The 27,333-nt window shown below is 37.4% G+C and overlaps 1 long non-coding RNA gene across 13 annotated transcripts in view; it reads left to right on the top strand.

Annotated features, from left to right (window-relative positions):
- The window catches only part of LOC140330974 (uncharacterized), a 240,975-nt gene that overhangs the window by 203,192 nt on the left and 10,450 nt on the right, over positions 1–27,333 (top strand). Inside the window, exon 11 of one of the 13 annotated variants that reach the window (XR_011920835.1) lies at positions 8,340–8,601. The exons of the other annotated variants lie outside the window; for them this stretch is intronic. This is a non-coding gene — a long non-coding RNA (uncharacterized lncRNA). Of the gene's footprint in view, positions 1–8,339; positions 8,602–27,333 lie in introns of those variants that run through there. 13 annotated transcript variants of the gene reach the window in all.

Below are 27,333 nucleotides of genomic sequence, written 5' to 3'. Positions count from 1 at the left end.
GCATACTTATTGCAGGAGCAACAGAGACATACTCTATCATTGTGCTTCGTCTCCTTCACTGTTCAGCCAAAGGCTGGAGTGGGTCCATATTAGTCAGAGGAAGTGAGTGAAATGGTGCTAGCATGGGTTTCATCATTTATTTTCTCACTGATTGTAATGGCAAAAAATGAACATTAGATACATTATATAAAACATGATCCATCATCATGCATAAATTGATTTTTTTCTCCCATTGCTTGCAACAACTGGTTTCAGAAAAATGTGAATACCTCCAAAACATATTAAAATATATCAGTTTTTCCCACATTTTTACCTTTAGTATCTTGAGCATCTAGATCCACATTTTTTAAATGATTCAAATCACATCAATTCAAATGACATCAAATGATGATGAGGTTTAAATAAAGGAAGTTCTCTAACTATCATTAACACCATTGAGGGTTTACATAACACAATTGCAAAGAGTTTGCTTTGCTTGAGAAAAGTCATAAAAGTGGCCAACACGTTTCGGAGCTCACCAATCCTCAGATAGCACTAACATTCTTAGAACATTTAGCATCATTCTAGTATTGTAAACCTTTAGCAAGGTTCTTCATTGCAGCATTACCTCTAACACATCAAAAGTCTAATATAGAACAAATCTCTCTTATGGGATGTGACCAAAAAAAAAAAACTCTCTGAAACACAAGAACAGACACACAAATGGGGGATATTGATAAAGCAGTGAATCTGACACTTTCCCTGGTGGAGAATCTTACAGGTCCATGTTTTTAACGGCAGTAACTAATTCTTCACCAGGGATTGTTGTTTCAGCAAATTTCAGATTCTCTGCCCCAAAGAGCCTGGCTTTGATAAATTGAATGAAACTCTCCAGCTCATCCCATCACATGCAACACCAATTATGATCCCTTGATATCTTCCAACTTGATCACATTTCATACATTGGGGGAGTTGTCATATGACAATTTTTCAAGCATGGTGTAAATTGGAAGAGCGTTGCATCTGCTAACAGATTACACCATGACAGGAGTTAAAGCCTGAGGCACTAGTGCTACTAAAATGTGTTCAGTTAAGAGGACTGAGCGGATAAGCAGAAGGATCAATACAGCTTTTCATGGAATGTCTGCCATTTGCAGCAGAACAGACCAAACTGATTGGTAACTAGCAAGGTTATGTTAAACATTAGACTTTATCAGTAGTCCTCTGAAAGGATTTCTAAACTGAAGGCATTACTTTGTGGGTGGCTTTGCATGTTAGTATCTTTCTGGCAGGGGGAGATAACTGAGCACAATCATAATCCATTAGTATTGCTCTTCCATGCACACACTGCCCTGACTGTTTATTTAGAGGGAGATTGACAGAAGAGATACAAGTGTGAAGTAAATGCTTTATGGTGACAGAATGCAGATATATTCTGGAACTCACTGAGTTACTTGTTGTCATCCAGAAGAAAGACAGGGCATTGTGAATGTTATCTTATATCTAAGCCAGAGATAATCTAGCTATGTACAACACAGTAAATGGTTAATAAACTCAATTATTAATGTTTTGACTCATCATGGAATTATTTTCCCAAGGACTGACTGCTTAGTAGCTAACCTAGGCTGTATTTGTATCACGTGCAGCATTAGGTCATCATCAAATCCCTGAGGGCTAGAGTAATTTTGCTATTATTAGAATGCATGCTTTATTAGTCTGCATTGATCTTATTTGTTTAGTTATTACACCGTATGTATTACTGTGATTTTCACACCACTTTTAAATTAGAAACATAGACAAATTAAAAATGGCTTATATAATACAGTCTGTCACCAGCATAAACCCAGCAGTTTGTGTTGTGAGTAATAGTTTTATTACCTGTGGTTTCAGCCAGTAGAAATGTTGATTGCCATTTTGCTACAACAGGTTGGCAGCACTCTCCTGCAGTGTAATGGCGACATGTGGAGAGAGTGGTCTTAGATCCACATGTAAATTTAGATGGACCTCCAGGTTTATGACACACAAATTAAAAAACAACTCCTGTTACTTTCACTTCTATTGGAGAAATTGGCCTGCATGTAAATGTGAAGAAAGAGATAAATAAAAACATAAAAAATAATAAAAGCATAAAAATAAAAACATACTAAATACAATCATTACCGGTAGAAAACACATATAGTTTTCAGAATATAATATGTTTTGCTATTGTGGGCCTTAAAAGGAAAACTAAACTTTATTTTTTTTGTCAGTCCTTCCCCCTAGGTAGCTGGCACTCCACATGGCAGTAACTGCTACTGGTGATCACTAGCTATGATATTGTGATCACTAGCTATGATATTGTGATCACATGCAGCCAAAAATGAAAGCCTCCAGATGAACACTGCCACCTTCAGGCTGCAATTTGTATTTGCAGTGCCATCTATTAGACTAGGTGTGATAGAACCAAATTTGGCAATTGTGTAGTGTATATATACGTAAGTGTGAAAGTAGAACCTTATCCAGGAAGGCATTGGCCCTAAAACATTAGGTGAATTTACTAATGTTCTTCAAAGATAAACCCTCATAGAAGAACCTTGCTGATACAGCAAACTTGGAATAGATTTTTTTTTTTAAAGTTTTGTAATAAATCATTGTTCATACTGTGGGTGCATGTACATGACTGTAGATACACACACAGTTGTACTTTTTTTTTACTGTTTGCTTTTGTTCTACTTTTTTTTACTATTTGTTCTGACTTGGTCAAAGATTGCAATAGTTTGCTAATTAATACCAAACCATTTTTGTGTAAATACATTGATGGATCACCTTGCTTCACCCATGATGGTCTATCCTCTCCAGCCTTGGAGAGCTTTAATAAATCAGGACCCTTATCCAGTTTTGGCCTAGTGAATCAGGCCTATTGTAAGGAAGAAAAGCCATAACAGTTCCATAACTTTTAGGCCTAATACTGTTGTATTTCAGCATGGCTAGAGTAACTGTGGCCAATAGGCCACAAGCAGCCAGCATACTTATGTATTTGTAACATCAATGAATATCCATACATCCATGTACCAGATACGTTGCTCAACAAGCCTGTTGATGTTTACTGCTATGAAAGTCATAATGTTAGCTCATAAAAGCTATGAGTTCTTTTCCAGCCATGGATTATAAATACATGTAGGCATGTTCAGCCTATAGGTCTCCTAAAATGTAATGAAGGTCTTATATCACAGAAATTGGCAGGTTTAAATTTTAATATTGTGATCTGTTTAAATGTAAAATGTTATCACATGCTCATAGCAGCTATTAAGTTGCCAAGAATAGAACTTAATGAATCACTTTAGCATAAAAAACTGCAAATTTGGCATTAAAACAGTTGCTGCACAAGAGCAAATGAATTAGTGTCTAGGTATTCATGATTAAAATCACCAAATCCAATGTCTGCAGCATAAATAATGAATAACTCCTATAAACATGCTTATCTATGCCACAGCACTGCAATAGAAATATTTGTCTAGTTTTCCTATTTGAGGTATGCCTTTTTTTCAGGGAACTGCATATTGCTATTTATATATTACTTTTATTAGTTACCAATTACAAATTCTGTGTTCGGATTAAAGCAATTTTCATTTTAAAGACTTGACAAGTGACCTTCACAAAATAAAACTCTGCAGAAATAAAGCTGTTCTATGTTTTATTCATTTCATATAGAGATACAGAATTACAATATGAATCAATTTTATAATATTTTTTATTTAGAGAAGTTATTTGCATTATGTCCCATAACAGATATAGTTATATTATATATTACAGGTTGTCGGCATGAATAGTATTTTGAACTTAATTTCTTTGTATGGCTGGGGGGAATATTTGTCAGTGTATCCTTTTAGCATGTTGTCACAAATCACAAATAAAGGGAATTAAAAAATTCAGCCGCACAACCAAGGATGATTACTAGAAAGCATAAAAATACAAATTTTAACTTTTGAACACCACTTTTATAGATTTGCAGGGTTTCTAAAACACATGTTTAATCTTGAAATTACAAGTTAACTACTATATTTTCAACATTACCGTGTTTCCCCGATTTTAAGACATCCCCATTAAATAAGCCACCCCCGATTTTTGAAAAAATAATTAAAATAAGACACTCACCCGTGAATAAGACATCCCCCGATATTTGATCCTGTGTGTGTCTCCTTGATGCTGGCTGCAGCATGTGTCAGCTCCTGGCTTCAGTGCAGAATGAAACTGAAAGTAACAAGCCGGCATTCTGCACTAGGAAGCAAGCTGCTGATCCCTGCCCTAACGGAGATCCCTACACTTAATTACCGGTAAGTGAACAGAAGGGGACAATCCATGGCATAGAGTGATCAGAAGGGGACAGTCATTGCACAGAGTGATCAGAAGGGGACAATCATTGCATAGAGTGATCAGAAGGGGACAGTCAATGGCATAGAGTGATCAGAAGGGGACAATCATTGCATAGAGTGATCAGAAGGGGACAGTCAATGGCATAGAGTGATCAGAAGGGGACAATCAATGGCATAGAGTGATCAGAAGGGGACAATCAATGGAACATGAGTGATCATGAGTGACTTTCAACAAAAAATGTGTACTTTAGTCTTCTTCATGGAAAAATTAGACATCCCCTGAAAATAAGACCTAGGGCATATTTTGGCATTTCAAAAAATATAAGACAGTGCCTTATAATCGGGGAAACAGGGTATATATTTATGCTTATACTTTAATGGAGGGCTAGGTATCAGTGACCATGTTCATATTTAAATATTGTGCCTGATTTACCAAAGGAACCAAAAAAAGGGGATCACAAAAGGATGAGAAAACAATACATGTACAATATCATGCTCATGATAAGCAACATTTCCCTCTTCCAAAAAGTGCAAGTAAGTTGTCAATATCCCCTAAATTCAATCTTGCCAGTGTCCAATATTCTTACTTACCGCTTTATTTAGGAGCTCATTTTTTAAAGCTCTCCAAGGCTGGAGAGAATACACTTTCATCAGTGAAGCTGGGTGATCCAGAAAACCTGGAATGGATCTGGTCCAGGACTAAAAAACATTTGCTAACAAATCTATTCTAGAAAGAAATCCATTCCAGGTTTGCTGGATCACTGAGCTTCACTGATGAAAGTGTATCTTCTCCAGTCTTGGAGAGCTTTAATAAATCAGGCCCTTAGTTCTCTGAACAGATTTTTGGGAAAGCACTAGAAAGTCCAGGACCGCCATCGGGGAGGGGACACTCTTTATTGGCCTAAAGAGTTTATAATGGAGGGCCAGCTGCTACCTGGCAAGTTGACCTCTCCCAGTAGCTTCTGGCTGGAACTGCACACACAATGCATCTCCAGTTTCAAATTTCGGCTGCAGGGAGAAATGTTCATCAAAAGCTTGTTGCCAGTAAAGGTGAAGCCATGGGGGTGTTTTCCCTTGTTGGTTTAGCTTGGACCCCCACTTGCATCTGATTCCCTTGCTGACTACTCTGGCCTTCCTTTGCACCTAGCTCCCTTGTTGGCTCCCTAGGTGCAGCTGAAGCAATGAAAGATTCAGTCATGCAGAGGTAAATAAAAATAGAGCTTCTTCTTTTTATGAGTGGAGTTTTAAAGTGTCCAGGTGCACGTAACTTCACATCATATTTTAGTAAATGATTAGGATACAAAATAGCTGGCTGTCACCACAGATTAACAAGGTCAACATAAATACACTGTTCCAATATAGTCAGAAAAACTGATTTTTTGTTCTAAGTTCTCATATATGAAAATGTTTTCAGCAAAATATATTTTTAAGTAGATTCTACTAAATCCAAAAGATCCTATGTGGTTACTCACACATAGCACTGTGTAGCAAATGGCTACACACGTTAATTTTTATGACGTGCTTTCTAATTGCACATTGACCTTATAATAGGGTTAGGTTAACACACAATTATAGTAGAAAAAACATAAAATCACAATACGCAATCTAAATGCTTTTATATAGTCATGGATCTTTTGAGACGACTTCTTTAATTTTACACTAGGGAATAGAGATAAGCCAATCAATTCTCAAATTTCGAGGTTCAACTCTAATAGGACTGATTCACAGCTGGTGAACATTCACAAATTTTCACTGACTGATTTATCTGCATATTCCTTCTTCTTTTACCTTATTTTAAGGTAAACAGATCTGGACAGTTTTGGATGTGCCCTGCCCTTTAAAATGACTAGTTTGGATGTGATGTGCACTGCCTAGTCCAGTTCCCTTAAAAAGCTCCAATCAAGGTATTATTTGAGACTAGGTGTTAGATTAAAGGGGGATTAGGGGGATAAGCATTATGGCATAGATTAGGAAGTAAGTGTTATGAACACAATCTGCCTGGCAAAAAAAAAATCCTATGCTTTAATATTTCATTGGGCAACATCTTTGCCACAGTATCATTTTGATAAGGTTATGTCATTTCACAACATTTATTTCCCTTCAGAGTTGTTATAATTTTGTATTGTATTGTATTGTATTGATGATGTGAGAGACAGACCGCTGTACAAAGTCTTCTCTAGAACGTCACAATGATTCTCAATGGGGTTGAGGTCTGGACCTCGTGGTAACCAATCCACATGTGAAAATGACATCCTGTACTCCCCGAGCCACTCTTTGCATTGTCATCTTGGAATATGTCTGTGCCATCAGGGAAGAAAAAGTCCATTGAAAAACTTTAGGAGCACAAAATGTTGCTGAACATAGACCTGACCAAAAAAAGCAACTTCAGATTATAACACTGCCTCTGGAGGCTCGGGGACTTTTTGGTAATGCAGTGTGTGTGTTGGGAGTGATCATAAGTCTGAATAACTATAATATGGTGATGTGCATCTGCAAATAAGGAGTTTAAGGCTCAATAGGCAGATCAATGCAATTAACCCCCTTTTACTCATTTTATTGCAGAAGCGCTGAATTACAGCCTAAATATTTCCCAATACTTCTTCTCAAAGCCATTATCTGATAGGCAAAACTTGGTATCCTTTTCATTGTTATTCAATTTGAGATGTTTGGAGGAATGATCTAATAATAAGTATAGAAAAAAATATTTTTGAAGTGATATCTGTTTTAGCACACTTATAAATATTATTATTTAAAGTAAACCTGTAATGAAAGAAATCATCACTGCTTTCACCATCTGAGACAGATGCCTTGCTTTTATCTGTCCCTCTTGCTTAAATACTTTGATTTACTGGCCTAGAAAATCATGCATTTAAAGTATTTTGATTTTTTTCTGACTTACCTGATCTGCATGATTGGTCTAGGTCAGTGGTTGGAATGTGAACAATCCATTGGTTCAGGATGAAAGCCATATCACTCAATAGGTCAGCCATGGCAGTCTACTTCTTTTCTCATGAATACCTTTTACATAAAAATTATTTCGCTTCCATTTGTTCACAAATGTATTAGAAAAGAGTTACGAAGTATGTCAAGGCAAGAAAAAAAAAATTATGTCTATGGATTGCATGCATATGCCATCAAGTTTCATTTCTTTAAACAAACTGTTGATGTGCTAGAAATATAAAGTTATCCTATCCTTCTTCTTAATATTACTGAATTCCTTAGTATATGGTGTCAAGCTTGCCTATATAATTTCTAATTTAAAACATTTCACACTCCTCCCCATCCCATACTCCCCCTCCTCACCTCCATAACCACTTTTTGTGTACAGAGAGCTGGAGACTGGAACTGAATTCACCTCCATTGCTGGTGCCAGTATCGTTGCCCAGTTCTGTAGGTTGCGGTCTTTGGCTATCAAGCTGCCTTCTTGCAATTTTTTTTAATGTTTACTTTTCCTTAAACAATAACCCCAAACAAAATCTTTTTATTTCTTTATCTTTTAAGCACAAACTGAATGAATAAATTCCTATGGAGATTTACATGCTCCTATTCTCATGCTAATGGAATATTTAATTCATCCTTACATCCTAATTTTAAAGGGCTTTGTAAAAAATATAACCTGAACGGTAGGCTCATATCAGTATGCATACTCATGGCCTATTTGCTATAAGGATAACAGCTTATGTTCCCAATGTTGCTGGACAAGAAATACATTTATTGAATCAATAAAAAAACAAATTGTGATGGATAGGTGATTATAAACCATTTAACCCTGATTGCAGCTCATGTCTTGTGACAGGATGGATCATTTTTTATGCTTATCTTAGGACCATTAAGAACTACTCTGACCTAGCGTAGTTCTTAATGGTCCTTATATTTATAATGTAGTTCATTTGGTAAAATAGGTTTATAATACTTTTGGTAAAAAAGCTATAGCTAGTCAAAAGTTAACAATTCTAATTTATTTATTTTGGATTCAAAAGGCTAATTGTTTTCCTCTCCTCTCTGCAGTTAATAAAGTTTGGAAGGGTGTCACATAAAACTTGGATGCAATTTACCTCCACTCAAATAGGAACTGGTCACACTTGGACAAGAATTATTTACAAAGTCGCTGTATATTGGTGGTACAGGATTCTAAAAATTCTTTTTAATTTTTTTTATATTATATATATATATATATATATATATATATATATATATGATATATATCTTAAAAATAATTTGCTTGCCTTATGTCTACATTCTTTCCAAACTCATGCTGTATTACATTAAAAAATAGGAATAAAATGTTTGTTTTATTTTCCTAAAAATAGTCATAGTCATAAGCTTTGTGATTGATTAAAATTTTAGGATGTACTTGTGTACTCTATGTCAGATTGTATGACTGATGATAAAGTGGGCTTTGCTAAGGCTTTGGACACTAGTGTTGGTATTCAGGTCAAAAAAAATGTGAACAATGTGTTTAAAAAAAATAATAATTTAAAGTAATTTATTGACTTGTCCCCATTCATCACCTGTAGTGCCCGGAGATTGTAGTGGAACTGCAGAGGTAATCTGCAGTTCAGCTCCATTGTGACGTCACGTGGGAAAATGAACTGCAGACCTCTGCAGTTCCACTACAATGTCCAGGTACTACAGGACTTGTCCCCATTCATCACCTGTAGTGCCCCGTGTTGTTGGATAGAGAAACTCTATCCAAAAACACATAGTACAGCACTGCAACAGCAATTGCTGTTGCCGCGCTGTGCTTCTACTATATATTCTTGAAAAGAGATTCTCTATCCAAGAATACAGGGCACTACATATGATACATGAGGACAAGTCCCCATTCATCACCTGTGGTGCCCATAGATCGTAGTGGTGCCAATAGATCGTAGACGTCACGTCACGTGGGAAACTGAACTGCAGATTACCTCTGCAGTTCCACTACGATCTCTGGGCACTACAGGTGATTAATGGAGACTTGTCGCCATTCATCACCTGTAGTGCCCTGTATTCTTGGATAGAGAAACTCTATCCAAGAATACATTGTAGAAGCACAGCGCGACAACAGCAATTGCTGTTGCAGCGCTGTACTATGTGTTGTTGGATAGAAAAACTCTATCCAACAACACATACAACTAGTAATCATAAATATCAAGGTGATACATCCAATTTCCTAAATAATCCATGGTTCTTTTTTCCTTATTCAAGTCCCTAAAATTGTTTTTCAGATTCATATTTACCTTGTAATGTGAGTCCTAATCGCTGCTGCTTCTGTTTCGACCAGCCATTCTCAACCATGGTTCCTTGGTCTTTCCTTGAGAAGGTATTAAGAAGGTATTAAATCCCCTGCAAAAGTTAAATCTTTTAATAAAGTTTAAATTTTTCAATTACTTCTTCATCATGTAGCAATTGCATAATTAAAAGAAAAGAATGCAATGCTTCTCATAACAGATCCTAAAGCTTCCACCTTCTTCTGCATTTTATGAATTAAGAATGTAGTCTAAACAAAGACAAACATTATTCACAATTGGAATGTAACCTTAGATAATTGTTTATGTAAGTGTCTCCAAAAATAAGCACCACATAAAACTCCAAAATACATTTGGAGTATCTTAAATTAGATATAAACCCCATCATCAAAACCTCTCATGAGCTTTAACAGCTTAAATGTTGCCTTTCGTCTTTTTAAATGTGCATTCATTAAAAATACCTAGTGATGCTGTAGAAAAGATCATTGTTCAGGCACTGGTAAAATGGTGTGATTACTGTCTTCTAGCTGTGCTCCTACAATGGTAATTTTTTACATGGTTGAATGACAGCTGTCAGGTACACATTGTTCGGGTTGTCTACTATTGTCACCAGTGGCGGACGTAGCCAACAGTGGGCCGCTATGCAGAACTACCTTGATCCCCACTGAAATGATTTGGGGCTCTCGTGGGGTGGGGAGCAGGGCCCTTGTACAGTGTCCCACTTTGCACCTCCCTATGTTCTCTCCTGATATTCACTCCCCTGATTTTCATCAGGAACCTAGGCCAGAGCAATGAGGTGCAGTTGATGCTAATGCAACTGCATAAAGACAGTAAAGAAATCAACAGGTATAATTGCTTTTGGGGAAAAAAAGGTTTTGTTAGATTTTGACAGTTTTGGTACAATAAACTTATTTTAAGCTTCAAGGTTATCATTGTGTAGCCAAGACGGCCAGCTTCTCTGGATCTCTGTATATGTGGGGAGCAAAAATGGGCTTCATTGCATACCAGCATCTTTATCCTGAGCACTGGGTCTACAGATAGACCTTTCCCATCAATGATATCCCCTTCTATGTCCATGCAGGCAGATAGTGTTATAGTTGGCATATCAATCTGAAAATCAAAGCTCTGAAAAGCAGAAGTTAAACTCAAGCAGTTTTATTGTATTTATTCAGGGACAATAGAATAAAACAGGATAGAGATGCAGGTGAAGGATTGTTTTACTTAAAAAACAAATGTCTCAAATTAATTGGTTACCTGCTTTAAACATCTGCCGTTCCCTCCAAGGTTTTCCATTGCAGTCCCTGTGTTGTTTCAGAAGAGGCAATAAGGGCCAAATTACCATGAACTCCTGCTGCAAGGTTACTTTAGAGAAATATGTGGGCTCCATGGAGACAGGCTTTGTATCACCTAGAGGAGCACAAGGTCTTCATACACTTCTACTATAATATTTGATAAAAACCTCTTTTATTGACTTGCCATGCCATTTGTATTATGATGAATTCATATATATGTAATCATGGCCATTTAGTTTAAAAAAAAAACAACAACATTCTGCACATAACATTATAACTATATAACTCTAACATTGAAGATTCACATCACAGATCCATTTGATGCTGTTATTTACAATATCACTGTATGTTTAACCTACTTCTTTTCAAAGGAGAACTTTATTTGTGCCATTGGTATCCACATAAGAGAATATTTAAATTATTGTTTAGTTATCAATGAGCATTTTCTGGTAAACGTTTATGAATTATGGATATATTTTTGACATAAAGAACACACAGAATGTGTCTATGGATGATTTAAAATTCTTGAATTTATAGTGGTCCTTTGAGGCCCTGCACAGACGTTATCCTCTTTGTGTCAATTTTGTGGGAAAATTGCTTTGACATATCATTGTGTTTAGGTGGATAAACGTAAGGCCATAAGAAACACTCAAACAAAAAAAAAAGTAGAAAAAAGATGGATGCAAGTGGTGTAAAGAACAGAATCATGACAGTCATGCATATTAGATGGTCATATCTCACAGGAATATGCATTAAGTTTTCCGTGGCAGTTAACTATATAAATTTGGAAACAAAACAGGATATTGTAAATTTCATGATCTATAGCATTGTGTAGAATCAGAGAGCTGTGCACACAATTGGAAAATGAAAATCATGAGTTTAGGGAGGTGAGATGTTTTATCTAATTTCTTTATTAACATATGTCCAATCCTCGTTGTCATGCGGTTTAGTAGAAATAGATAAATATTAGTGATTTATTGGTTGCAGTTATCAGGGAGCAAATAGACAGCATTGCAGTGACCTATTGCTGATAACGGATGCAGGGCCTTGCTCCAATATGGCCGCTGGGCCTCCATAATTGATATCAAAGATTTCATCATTGGGAATACACTAATAATAATGAGGTAGAAGTATTCAGGTTACATTTTGTTCTTTGCTCTCCAGAAAAGCCAATTCCTGGGCTCAAAAATGGACTTCTTCTGTCTCTGACAGCTGCCAGTGTACTAAACACCATTGTGCCTGCCTGCAGCAAAAAAATCCTGCAGCATTTCAAATTGACAAGTACAGAAGCTGTCATAGCATATAATACCTGTGAATGCAATGGTCATTACCAAATCCCACTCCAAATTTCAGACCGTGGCAGCAGTTATTTTACACTGCAGATATTATGCTTTGAGGTTTAGGCACATATCATGGAGTGCACTGCTATTTTTAGGGGTTATGGAAGACAATACAATTAGTTTCAGGGGACTGCTTAGGCATTGAGACTTTTAAATACTTCCTATTGCAGAGCAAATATATTTGAGTTCAGGTTCGGTCACAAAGGTGAGCTTCACCATCCAGCTAATGCAAAACAGTTGTTATACATTACTGATATATGACCTTTTTCTGAATACATATATTTTTATTTCTTGTTCCTTCGAAATACATAGAATAAAACATTATTCATGTAAAATAGATTCTAAGAAAGGTAAATCTATGCTTAAAACACATACACATCACTTTGTATCAGGAAATTTGGATTTTTAGCAAAACACTTTATTAGCTAACTTAAAGTACAATTAAAGTTAAAAAAAATTGAGCAGTAGGGGGTTACCTTATTTTAGGTGCGTGTCACCATTGTCCCACCTTTCTTGTAATCATGACCACCAATGTCACTAGGTATGAAAGTAACAGAAACTTTTCAGTTGCCCCCAGAGCAGGAATTGAAGGGAAATCTTGCAATAGAGATACTTGTTCAAGTGATATCTGGATAAAAAGAAATGTAGCATTCCCATAGGAGTAACTGATTTGCTCTTCTGGTCTACAAACACACAGGGAGAATTTATCGATTTAGTCTAGGGGTTTTATTGAACATTTTAATGTGATTAGGTGAGAGTTTTAGGACACAGAATGCCAAGATTTAACAGTTAATGATCTGGAGGGGTAAGGAAATTACACACCAGTATGTGAACTAAGCCTCCATGGATACTCAGACTTCAGTTTCATCCCTACTTGGATGAGGCAGAGCCCCTTTCCTGACATTTACAAACATCAGAGCACTCATCATAATCTGTCTTTTCCATAGAAGTGGCTTAATGAGCTTTATTGCTCCCAGGCAGACTACTTAGCCAGAGATGATGCAGTGGGCTAGGCCTGACTGGACAAGACCCCATGGGTTCCTTTTTTCATTGGCTCATGGTTATATATGGACCCCTTTACTTTGAATCTCCAGATATTGATTAATGTTTGCACCTCTGCACTGTATATACATTGTTCACCTGGGATTGGTCCTGCTCTCTACTAGATATCTTGAAACTTCCTAGGCAAGGAGAAAGTGACCAATTACCAAACTAGGAGATTCACAAAATGAACTCCAATATCTCTATACCTAGTATTTTAGACATTTCTGTAAACTCTAAAATCAAGTGGACAACCCCTCACCACCACATACGTAAGTGGTCCCTACAGTAAAAAAATATTTAAAATGAACCCTGACATTGCCTAACCCACCCTTCCTTCCCTAAATGATTACTTATTAAAATGTTAAGTCCTGTAAGCAAGCTTTTGCTTTCATTTCCTTGCATTGCCCACATCTGGGCAGTACAGCCCCCAGAGTACTATGAACTGTTTCTGATGAAGGTGGACAAAGATATATAGAGTCTTATAGACGTCTAAAGGGGTTGTATTGCACAGGCACGAATGTTTAAAGCAAGCAATGTTGTATCGTGGTCTTTCATGATAGAGCAAGCACAAGTGTGGGTTCATAACCAGTATAGAAACGTATCTAATGGTTTGTGTATGTGTGCTTGCTTTTCTACCCATCAGAAACAAATGTTATTTATCCCACAAATACCCTATTGTAGACCCTAAATGTACAGATATATAAAATATTGATTTACCTATAGAAACAGAATGAATATAGGACACTGTGGTTTATATTTATTTTTCTTGGAATGTAAGTTACTTGTCAAAAGTGAAAATACTACAGGAAACTTTAACACCTAACATGCTTTCTGCTTTCTATGTTTGCAGTAACACTTAATCAAGGTGAAACAATATGTAACATATGTTAGTCATAAATGCGCTGCTATCCCTCCCATCTGTACTATGAATCCAGTTACTAGTGATATGCTTGGAAAGAACTATCACACCTCTGATGTTCAATTTCTATGAAAACTAATATGATTACATTGGGTGTTGTGAACCTGAATCGGTTTGATGTGCATGGAAAAACTCCAAGTTATCGTTCATCATGAAAATTCATTAATGTTTTCTTTTGGTTTAAAAGGTAAGAGAAGTAAGAGAACAGGAAATCCAGCTTACAAGAGCAGGAAAATAGTAGGAATGGATCTTAGCATTACATATGGGGCATAATTTACTAAAAGGAAACACATAAAAGCAGGGACAAATCACAAGGAAGATAATTGGTACACTTAGCAGTGACTTGCAAGTGTCCACTCACATTTAATGTATATGAGGCAATGCCTGTTTGTATAAAACAAGCAGAAAATGCTGTTTGTTACCTTGAACTTAGCCTACAGCAGCATATGTATTTGTATTTATTATTGGAAATCCATCCATAAACAGTAGTGTATAAAACCATTCATGTAAACCTAGTGTGGTCAAAGTCATCGCTTCTGCACATGGACACTCTGTTACATACATGAGCACTGTAGTACCCTCTGTGTATATAGCTTTTTTCTTTTTTATAGTTTTCTAGTGTCTTTTCACTTATATCTGTTTCCAAACAGAAAAAAAACATTTGTCAAACGTCATGTCAAGGCACCTCTTATTAGTGTGATCCTTTAAATGAAAATAGTTCTAATCTGAGTTCCCAACTGTGGGGCATATATAACAATGCACAGAAAGCAGACATACCTATAGTCCATCCTGAAAGAAATAATTGAAGACTGAAGCTGAATAGATCTGGTGTGTGCCTGCAACAAAGCAAAAAAGGAAAACAGAGTCAGCCACTTATTTGTGTATAAAACTAGCAAAAATGTAAGTACAAGGTAATATACAAAACAATACAAAACATAAAAAATATTACGGGCCACATTTTCCACTTATGCATCTGTGTTACCATGCATGATTGTAAATTCAGCCTCTTATTTTTGATTATATCCGTGTGCTTTTCATTTAATATTATTCCTGTATGAAATGCACATGCAAAATATCTAACAGATGTCAAATAGCCTCTACGAGTAGAAAAAATCCTAAAGTGAGCATACAGAATGTGCACTATAGTGGAAGGGGGTATATTACTCATAGTTGAAAATGCAAATTTCTACTTTAAACACCCTGTCCTGTACACAGAATATAAAAAATAGAAGCTGTTGGCCTTGATTATATGTATGTAGTGAATATATTCTTACTTCAAGAAAGATAAATTGTTCAGTTAGTAAATCACTTCTTATAATAATAGGGCAAAATGGAACAAAACAACCAGGAAGCCATATCAAGAAGCAATGTTTCCTATATTGGACATCTGCTGACTGGCTGATCTAGATAAAAGACAGAAGGATGATTTCCATTGACAAGCTTTTTATAGTCTGGATGAAGAGACAATCTTTATAAGGTTCCTGCTTCATCTTCTCAGTCCATTGGGCTGTAGAACTAGACTAAAAACAGATAGACAAAAGTAACTAAAACCCTTCTAAACAACCTGAAATATCCAAGAAGCAATGGTTAGAGGTTTGCCAATGCTTAAATCAATCTCAAAAGCCTAAACATTTCTCTATAGCTGATTTGATATAAAATACTGCCGAGCTTTTAAATACATGGGTATAAGTTTTGCTAAACAATTGGTGAAGAACCCTGTAAACTTTGCATGTGAAGTAGACAATAAAATAGTTGTGTAAAAATTGTGTAATTTAAAATAAAAAAAATCCCTATAAAGACAAAATAACAAATGCAACTTTTGAGGCGAAAGCCAAGTTATTTCCCTTGTGATCCTTTTTTCCGCTGCTGGATGTCCTATGTCTGATGACAATCCTTATTCAACTCACTCACTCTAAGGCCAGGTCACTCTAGAACTGCCCCAGTAAGTGAATGCACAGTGAAAAGTAAATTAGCTCAGTAATGAAGCTAGTTGTATTTCACAGTTCTTTCTACCTATCAGTAAAGTTTAAATTGATTGGTTCCTGTGCTGCTGCTTTCTTTTACACTCCAGTCTTCTGTAAAGGGACTTTAATAGGGTGATACCTGATACAATGCAGGAACATATGTTGCTTCTATGAAATACATTTATTGGTGAATTTATATATTAGATTAATATGGGTCTTGTATATCTGCCTGGAATGCAGCTTTATAAGCAATGCTTAGGCTACTTTGACCAGATCAGAATGGAATTTGTATGTGGCCGTTCAAATCTGAAGATCACGCAATTGCATGTATACATTATTATGGTAAGAAATTAGTAATCACCAACTAATTAGGATTTTGCATCTTTGGATATTTGGAAACTGTTGCAGGGAAAACTGAGAGTGATTAGGGTCATGCTTTATTTCTGATTGAAAGATTTTTTGTCTTTCATTTTATTTTAAGGTTTATTTGAGGTTACCAGGTAACGCTCATTATAATTTTTTTTTTCTGTTACAACACGTGCCCAAAAATTTTTGGGGTGTTCATTTATTTTGGGCTAAATTTTCATAATATATTTATGGGGCTTTTTTAAGTTTATTGAGCTCAAAACAAGGCATTTCCTTGTTATTAACCATCTGTTCTTGGAGCTGCAAATTATTTACCGCAGGTCAAGGTTCTTGTCAGTCCTTGTCAATCTGCTTGAGATTTTAGCATAGTCGAGACACTGTGTGGTCAGGAAAATAGGAACTCATTGGATTTTGTACTGGAAAACATGTATTTTTATGTACTTGCTTCTTTTCTAAAGAGATAAACCATTGGGAAAGTGCATTAATTGTAGAGATGCACTGAACATGTTATTTTCCCACATCTTAAGAAAAATGAAAAACTTTCCCTATTAATGTAATAAAATAGAAAAGTTTGATAACATTAGTAAATAATTATGATAAGGAGGACTACCATTATATTTTGGGTAAATTAAATGCATCTGTCATTTTGACCTATTCTGAAGAGGCCTAGTTTCACTAAATGAATACAATTATGTGATGCTCCGATTTCTCATTTTGACGTTTTGACAAGTGTATCCTCTCTATGAATAGGGATCTCTGTTTGAGAACAAGAGTGCTATTTTAGAAATATATTTCCAGGGCTTTTTAATCATTCCCTTGTGAGGGACAACCAATACACTTTTATGTGTTTATTAATACAAACACACAGCCTTCTTTTAAATGCTAAAGGGATTTTTTTGTGCTGTTCATGGCTCTCATTGAAAATCCTTTTATATGCTATAGTATACAAGTATATATTTAAAATAAAAAGTCTTCTTAAAAATAAGTAGACATGTGAATCAGTTTATGTAGATTGTGCTTTGTTACACATCACAGAAATGCAGAGTTGTAACTTAATCTAACTACATATTTCAGACATTAGATGGATGTTCTGAAATAATTAGATGTTTGTTTTACTAGTGTATAAACATGTGTCACTGTATCATCTGTAAATGATGGGCAGTGTCTTGTGTACATTTGCACTGCAAACAGGAACAAATGTGAACTGGATGAAAAACTAAACCAAAAACTAATCCATTTTTCAAATATTAAAAAAAGTTCCATAAAATAAAAATGTAGTCTCTGCCAGACATTCATCTCTACAACATGACATAATGGGCCTGATTTATTAAAGCTCTCAAAGACTGGAGAAGACTATTATGGGGGAACCTGGGGAATCCAGCAAACCGCTGGAATGGATTTCTTAAAAATAGTTTGTTATTGGTTGGCAAATGAATTTAATCCTGGGCCAGACTCATTCCAAAGTTGCTCCATCACCCAGGTTCTCCTATGATATTCTATCCTCTCCAGGCTTTGATAAATCAGTACTCAATACTTTATAACTATATTTGAATAACTGGAATAATACATCATAACAATGCCATATTTAAAATGATAATATGCAGGGATTTAAAAAGGTAAAAAGATGACAATAGCTGAAATGTTGTGCTATGTACCTGATATCATTGCATGGCTTTGTTATAAAACAGTGGGTTTAGTTTTTGATATGGAGTAAAGCAAAAGTCATGGACACACAGCTGATAAAATGCAACTGTGTCAGAACTTTAGAATAACACATATACAAATACAGTACAACCTTAAACAATCTTGGTAGAAGATGATGGATGGAGAGGTTGGGACTGGTATTAGAGAGTCAGGCTCTGATTTTGCTGCTGGAGTCAATTTCCTAAAGTAAGCATTAAGGCAGGTTTACCAGAGATTTACCAGAGAGATAGCCCTGTAGCATCTCAGGTCTCTGATAACTGCAGTAAACTTTGGTTAAGCACACTGTATAAGGATTTTGCTCCCTTAACATTGCCATTTCAGCATCAATGAGTATGATGTATATTACCAAGATGTGTAGTACAGTGGTCTATGTTAAGATGGGCACCCCTGCTTTTCTAGGAGCTGCAGATTTTCTGATGAACACAGAACGTCACACGGTACACGTTGGCTGCAGCCCAGTGATCCCCTGCAAAATCAACATTTAAAATACCATTTGACTGAATTACATATAAAATCAGTGTATATGCTGTCATTGTATACTGGAGGTAGTCAAGATCAGTTGGCGTTCTGCAAATATGCTGGATAATGAAGAAATGGAAAGGTGAAGACTCTCCACTAAGAAGGACATTGACCTAGTATGTAGAGTGTACATGTGTGCATAGGTTCTAGCCATAACTTCTCAGCTATTTGTCCATTTATTATATGAGTGCAGTGTAGACCACAAGGTAAATAGTGAAGGTGTTCATCCAAATAATTTTATGTTAGGTCTGGAACCTCCGATGCCCCTTAGGCTTTAGTGGTTAAAAGTAGGGTCTTGGGTAGGCAGTGTGGTTTATATGCCCATATAAAGTTTGCAATCTGGGACTGAAGGTTTTTCAGCATCTGAGATTGCATCTTTACTCATAAAGATAAGGACATTTTGGGAGGATTGTCATTGTAATTACAGAGATTCTACCATAAAAAGAGATGTGGTGTTTTTCCAGTCACACAGGAGATGTCAACTACTTTTTGACCTTGCACATCAGACTGTCTTCTGTATAAATTGTGTTTATCTCATACAAATAAGTTTCCTCCGATGTGATTTCCTATACTGTGCCACTATAGGATCAGTACTTTTTTAGCTCTGTAAATGATTCCAAATGCTGGCAATGGATTGATTCCAAATTCTGGAGTACATCTAGGTCAATAATTGTTGTACAGGCATAATTAAAAATTGGCACTTTAATATAGCTGTGTACATCAATTTAAAACATTGCAACTGTAAAATTAAAATGTACTCCACCACATATAAATACTTTGTAACACCTCATTAGGCTGTAAGAAAGAAATGCAAATTGTTATAGAAATGTAGAGTGTTTGAAAATGTGAAGCCAATGCAGATAATTTTAGCGGCATAATTCCAGATTACAATGAAGAGAGAAATATTTTGGAAAACACACAAGCTGAGAGCAGAGGATACTTATCACTCAGTGTGTTGATACTGTGGTTATTTGATTAAGGAGACTGCTAGTACTACAAACACTGTCTCATTTACACTAGTGCAGCTGAATATTGAAAATGAACGCATCTTCATGTTTAGCCACTTGTCGTTTCAATTAGATTAGAGTCCAGATGGTTAATGTCTTGGAGATGTCAAGCCTACTCTACAGCAAAACAATCGTTCAGAGCAATCATCATTTGTTGGAGTGATGTAAGCAAGTTCTAATGGCCAGTTCAAAAGTGTAGATTGCCCATGTAAATTAATGATCACTGTGTACACATGGAACCGGACACCCGACATATAAGTCTTGCATACCAGTCTAATTATGTGTTGACATATGTGAAAAATGCAGTGAAGAGAATGTTTGCCCTAGTTTCAGTATATGAGAAGATTAGGGCTGCCTTAGCTGTAACAAAGAGACACAACAAACAGAAGATAATAAAGGAACGTAGGGTTTATTCAACAGCATTGTGCAAATAATGAAAATGTTCCATAAAATGAGCATGCCAGACTTTTGTCTCCACTGGATTACATAATATACCAGTACTATATATACTCTACATGAGAGACCAGGATTAATAGAATATAATATTGTCATAATTAGAATGGAAATATAAAATAAAATAAAAAAAATTATGAATAAATGTAACTGGGTAACAGGGTGTTTCAGTGGTTAGCACTCTGGCCTTTGCAGCTCTAGGTCTTAGGTTTGAATCTCGGCCAGGGCACTAGCTGCATGGAGTTTGCTGGATCTCCCTGTGTCTGTGTGGATTTCCTCCCACATTCCAAAAACATGCAGTTAGGTTAATTGGCTTCCCCTAAAAAAACTGACCTTGGACTGTGTTAATGACATATGACTTTAGATTGTGAGCCCCTTTGAGGGACAGCTAGGGACTTGACTTTGTACAGCACTGCATAATATGTTGGCGCAATATAAATACTGGATATTATAATAACCCCTGACATGTTATGCTATGTATGAGACATAATCATATGGCTTTGTTATAAAACAATGGGTTAGGTTTAGCTTTTAGTTTATCATAAAGTAAGAGTCATAAATGGTATAGAATATCATCTGGTTGATGGCAGGAATAAGATGCTTGATTTTTACCACCTATGCTAGAACCCAGTTCAGGCATTACTAATGGTTACTATGTGTAATGTAATGGTCCATGGTGCTGCAAACTGAGTATGGTTCCAGGATCATCTAGCTAGGCACAGACTGATATAGTTTAAATACCACATATTTTATCAGACCACTTTTTATTATATCTAAGATTACATGACTGTATTTTGCTAAGAAGAAAAAGTAGAAGTAATAATAATATGATAATATTTATTAATATCAAACCAACATTTACAACCTTAAGAAGTTTATAATATGGTCCCTGATAAAAATAAAGCTGGTAGAAGACAGAACATGACCAAAAAGCCAACACAGAACCAAAAACAAAAATCATAGCATTGCTAGCCAAAAATGTCCCATGGTGTTTGTACTGCCAACATGACCCATGACATGATGTCCAAAAGGTACAAAGCAATCTGATTTTATTTCAAACAAAGTTTACACTATCCCCTTGCCAATGGAACATTGCAGATTGTCTCTTTTAACCACCTAACCGATAAGCCCGACCTTGGTACGGGCTAAAAAAAGTTACTATTTTCGATAACCCCGAAAAGTTCGGGTTTATCGATCACTTACTGGTCCCGCTGCGATCGTCCATCCGTCGTGTTCCAGCGTCGTCCTCCAGCGTCGGGTGTCCTCTCCAGGAAGAAGAAGCCGGCTGGCTTCTTCTTCTAAGCCGGCTGGCTTAGAAGAAAAAGCCGGCCAGTTTAGAAGAAAAAGCCGGCCGGCTTCTTCTCCCTCCGTTCTGTTCAGCGTGATAGCAAAAAAAAAAAAAAAATACTCACCTTCTCCCTCCGCTCCTCCGGACACATCTATCCTCTTCGATCTTCAGCCGGCGAGTGCAGTAACGATCACCGGGGTTTCCCGGTGACGTCGCTGCATGCGTCGGTGCGGGAGGGAGGCGGGGCGGGAAATTCAAAATTTTGTATTGAGTTCCTTTGCATTGAACTCAATACAAAACAGCTGTATTGAGTCCAATACAAAGAAATCCTTATATAATATATATATATAATTGTATTATATATATATATTATATAAGCTACTGTACATTACATTGTACACTATTTTTTTTTAAACTTTTTTTTAGTTTTTTTTTTAAAGATTTTTTTTTTAAAGGTTTTTTTTTTATGTTTTATAAAAAAAAATTAATTATTTTATTTTTTAAAAATTTTGGACATATTTCGGTGAGTTATGCGGTAATTCGGTGAATTATAAGTAATTATTGAGTAATTTGGTGAATTATAGCCTACAATCTAAAATAAATTTCCATGCAAAAAATGTAACACTTTTTGCATGGAAGTTTGGAAAGAATTAGAATACCCGGCGTTCGCGTACGCGTCCCTCGGCGATTCCTGATGATGTCCGTGCATGCGCCCGTCGATGGGGGTCGTAGCGGGAAATTCAAATATTTTGTATTGGATTCAATACAAAGTTCTGTATCCAGTCCAATACAAAATAATACAAAATATATTTATGTGGTTTTGTCTATAGGTATGTGATGTTGGACGTTTGGACACTAGGGAGGTATTTTAGAAAAATATATTTTTATACAGTATACCGAATTATCGCATTTTCAGTATTTTTCATTTATTTATGTATTCTTGTTTAAGCTGATTTTTGTGTATTTTAATTTTATTAAAAGTATTTTTATTTTTACATGATTGTGTGTTTCAAACATTTTTTATATTCATGATATCTACTAGAACCCTGTTCGGACATATTTCTGTAAGTTACAGGTCTACAATTTAAAAAAAAAAAACAATTCATGAAAACCTGTAACGCTTTTGGAACAGAAATCTAGACCTCAGTGTAACGCCCAGGTGGTTAAGGACCCCTGATTCTTGTTTAAATTATTATTATTATCAAACAGGATTTAAATGGAGCCAACGCAGCGCTGTACATTAAATAGGGGTTGCAAATGAGAGACTAATACAGACAGTGACACAGGAGGAGAGGACCCTGCCCCGAAGAGCTTACAATCTAGTAGGTGGGGGAATTTACACACAATAGGATGAGAGATATGTAGTGGTGGGAAGTAATGATGGTTTCAAAAGACAGAAGAAGATGGGTAGGCAAGTTTGAAAAAATAGGTTTTGAGTGCTCTTTTAAATAAGCAGAAAGTAGGAGCAAGGCGAATAGGACGAGGAAGACCATTCCAGAGAGTTGGGGCAGCTCTGGAGAAGTCTTGTATCCATGCGTGTGATGAGGTTATGAGTGAGGAAGCCATTAGAAGGTCATTGGAGGAGTGGAGAGAGCGACTGGGGGAGTATTTTTTTACCAGGTCAGAAATGTAAGTTGGACAAGAACTGTGGAGGGATTTGAAGGCAAAGCACAGGAGCTTGAATTTGATTCTAAGGTGAAATGGAAGCCAGTGTAGACAGGAGCAGAGGGAAGGATGGATGAGTCTGGCTGCAGCATTCATGATAGATTGTAGAGGAGAGAGTCGGGTTAGTGGAATACCAGAAAGGAGGATGTTACAGTAGTTCAGACGAGAGATGAAAAGAGCATGTACAAGGAGTTTGGTGGTCTCAGGGGACAGGTAGGGGCGGATTTTGGAGATGTTGCGTAGTGAAAGTGACAGGACCTGGAAATGTTCTGAATATGGGAGGTAAATGAGAGGGCCGAGTCAAAGGTGACACCAAGACAACGTGCCTGAGGGGAGGGCCGAATAACAGTGTTGTTAACAGTTAGAAATATGTGAGGGGGAGATTTGGAATTTGAGGGGGGATGATGATGAGTTCTGTTTTATCCAGGTTGAGTGTCAAAAATCGGTCAGACATCCATGATGAGATGGCTGACAGGCAGCCATCTCATCTTATCCAGGACTTTATCCAGGACTGAGGGAGACAGGTCAGGGGTGGACAGACAGATTTGAGTGTCATCAGCATATAGATGGTACTGTAAGCCAAAGGATGATATGAGACTACCAAGAGAGGAGGTGTACAAAGAAAAGAGAACTGGTCCAAGGACCGACCCTTGGGGAACACCAACAGGGAGGAGAGTGGGCGAGGAGGAATTACCCTTGAAAGAAGCTTGAAAGGAGCAGTCAGACAGATAGGAAGCAAACCAAGGCAGAGCAATGTCACTGATACCAATAGAGCGCATGATTTGTATTAGAAAGGGGTGATCAACCGTGTCAAAAGCGGAGGAGAGATCAAGGAGAAGGAGCAGGGAAAAGTTGCTTTGAGACTTAGCTCTGATGAGGTCATTGGCCACTTTAGTAAGGGCTGTTTCAGTGGAATGGGCAGCTTGAAAACCAAACTGGAGAGGGTCAAGGAGAGAGTTGCTGCTTAGGTAATCAGTGAGTCTTTTGTAGACGTTCAAGAAGTTTGGAGACATATGGGGAAAAGGAGATAGGACGGTAGTTAGAGGGTAGGGAGGGGTCCAGTGAGGGTTTCCTCGGGATAGGGAGAATTTTGGGGTTGAGGGGTATTTACCAGTAGAAAGGGAGAGGTTGATTAGTTCGGTCAGGGCAGGGGCCAGGGTGGAGGAATGGGCATGGAGTAGATCAGAGGGAATTGGGTCAAGCGGACAGGTAGTAGATGGAGATGATGAGAGAAAAGAAGAGACTTCGTCCATATTAACTGGCAGGGCTGAGGGAGGCCAGTGATGATTTACAGGTGGAAGGGGTGGATATGGTTGGAGTGGCCCGGTGAGCAGAGACATTATATGTCTGATTTTGTCTATTTTATCTCTAAAGTAGGTGGCAATGTCTTGGGCAGAGAAGGATGTTGTGGGGGGAGCAGGTGTGGGGTTTAGGAGGGAGTCAACTGTTGAGAAGAGGTTGCGTGGGTTGGAAACTTGAGAGGAAATGACTGTGGAGAGCTCTGTGGTAAAGCTTTGTAGCTTGGCTTTGTAGTCCATAAAGTCAGCGGTGAGGCCAGATTTTCTCCACTTACGCTCAGCTGCACGAACAGTGCTTTGCAGCTGTTTGGTGTGAGCGTTGTGCCAGGGTCGGGGGTTGGCATGGCAGGGGTAGTGGAAGGTTGCAGGGGCAAAAGCCAGGGAAAGAGAGTGGTTTAACATGGTGGCAGCTTCATCTGGGGAGGTGATTTTGGAGGGAGCGGGGGTTAGGGACGCAAGGCAGTTTGAGAAAAGGTTGTGGTCAAGGTTACAGCTATCTCTCTGCCATTGACAAGGTCTGGGATGTGGCAAGGGAGGACCAGAGTTCAAAAGTTTGAAGGTGATAAGGTTGTAATCAGAAAGGGGAAATGGTGAGTTGTCAAGGAGGGTGAGGTTGCAGAGTTTTGAAAATACCAGGTCTAAAGTGTGTCCGGCTATGTGCATTGATGTTCTGAGTGAGTCCAAATGAGGAAGTAATGGAGAACAGTTTGGCTGAGGAGGGAAGGTTGGGCTCATCCAGTGCAACATTAAAGTCACCAAGGATGAGGGTGGGCAGGTCATGGGAAAGAATGTGTGGGAGCCAGGATGCAAAGTTTCCAAAAATTGTGATACTGGGCCAGGGGGGCGGTAGACAACAGCAACAATGAGGGGTAAGGGGCTAGAAAGCCAAGTTTCAGTGAGAGCCAGAAAGTTCAGAAGTGTCTTGCTGAGAGTATATGGAAGGGGGAGGCTGTGTGGGGGACCAGGGTTGGGTGAGAGAGTATCACCAGAGAGTATCAGTAAAGTAAAAAGGTGCAGGAGCACAGAGAAAAAGGAAGAGTGAAGGAGCAGGGAGACAATGAGTTATCAGACTAGGGAGTACAGGGAGTAGTGCCAACAAAGAGAGAGCAGGGTGAATAATACATTTTTACAGATAATTGTGAACCATATGCGTACATTAAACAATGTGGCAAACTAAAGTACAAGAAAAGAAGTCCAGTAATATGGGTTCAAGTGAGGCTCATAAACTTGCTGAGTTCTCGGAGTGGGATATGATGATTCAGTCAAAGAGATGGTTTGATGAAAAACCAGTTCAGAATGGCAACAGCAGAAGATGTGTTGGAGTCCAGGTGGATAAATCAGTCCAAAGGCAGGAGATGGGAGTGGCAGAGTAAAATGATATGTCCAAATCTGTTCCAATTCCTGTGTCTTTTCCCTGGATTAATTCCCTTTGCACTTATTTGGGCATGTGACCAGGGTCCTAACGTGACCTTGCCTGTTGTTTAAATAGAAGTGCTTTGGGCCCTGATTATGGATGGACTGATCAGAGTATAGGGAATTTGGGATATCAGTTGAACCTGGGGAGGGGAGGGGTTGGCAGGGCAATAAATATCAATGTGCACTCAGCTGGAACTAAAGCTGCGTACACACCTGCAATTTTTCTTGTTGGAAAGGATCTTTCACGATCCTTTCCAACGAGAAAAGACTGCACGATGCATGAACGATGCTGTACATACAGTCCATCGTCCATGGATCCGCCAGGACGGTCGTCGGACGATGGACGACGACCGACTGTACACACGGCAGATTTTCGCCCGATAATTGGCCGATACCAATTATCGGGCGAGAAAAATTTGCCATGTGTACGCAGCTTAAGGAATAGTGAACAGATAAACCTATGAGGAGATTAAAGTTGGTGCAATTAATTCATCTTCACTAGGAGACGTACCATATACAATCAGATGAGGGTTGCAGGGGAAAACAATATACACACTTTATACTCACTTTACCTTCTCCAACTCTCTACTTCTTTCTTTCTATGTTGCAGTCAATGACGCTAACCAACATTTACGGTTATGAAGGAGCATGTGACCTGCTTTCCTGTGGCAGTGTTTAGGCCTAGCAGCCAATCACTAGGCCTGAAAACTGTCACATGGTCAAAGGGAGTGACACCAATTCTCATTTTGCCACTGACTTCACTAATTTTAATGGTACGTGTATAGAAGGGAGGAAGAGTTAAACAATCAATAGTAGAGAAAGGTAAAAGAGGTAAGTACAAGTTTATTGCATGGACAAGGTGGAAGTGCCTGTTTAACAAGATATTTTTTGAAAGTGTCTATAACCTGATCAGCTGTTTTTGCTCCTTATTTGCAAAAAAAGTTTAGTAAACTATCCACTGGCTTTTTAATTGTGATTACTGTTCGATCTTGTTTGGTCTTTTAGATAAAATTGCTTGGTGCAGAACAGGCAGCTGTAACATAAATAATATTAATTCAAATAGAAGCAAGTCAAAATTTCATGAAAAATTCATAGCCAGTGAAGGACAGAAGAATGAAATATGTCCCTTAGTTTATTAAAAGCTTTGCCATGGTACTTATTTTTTATAGTATAATAAATAATGCACTCTGTGACTAAATGCTCAGTTGGCCTTTTTCTTGAGGAGAAGTTGTGATGAGTGTACAGGTATATTGAAATGATTTGTAATTTGTTTAACACAAAAAATCATTTTAGAAACTGCCTTTAGATTAGAAGTAGGAATTATTTTCTTCATATTTACAATCATTAAATATTTTATAGACCAGTCAAAGTATATATAGCTTATACTACAGTTTCTTTACATAGCATGGTATGGCATGATTACATTTCAGATATAATAGAAGCAGTATGACCTGTTGGCAGAACTCCCATGTGTCCTAGTTTTGCATTTGGAAATC

The sequence above is a fragment of the Pyxicephalus adspersus genome, chromosome 5, assembly GCF_032062135.1.
Source record: "Pyxicephalus adspersus chromosome 5, UCB_Pads_2.0, whole genome shotgun sequence".
NCBI lineage: Eukaryota > Metazoa > Chordata > Amphibia > Anura > Pyxicephalidae > Pyxicephalus > Pyxicephalus adspersus.
This window is presented reverse-complemented; position numbering and strand designations above follow the sequence as displayed.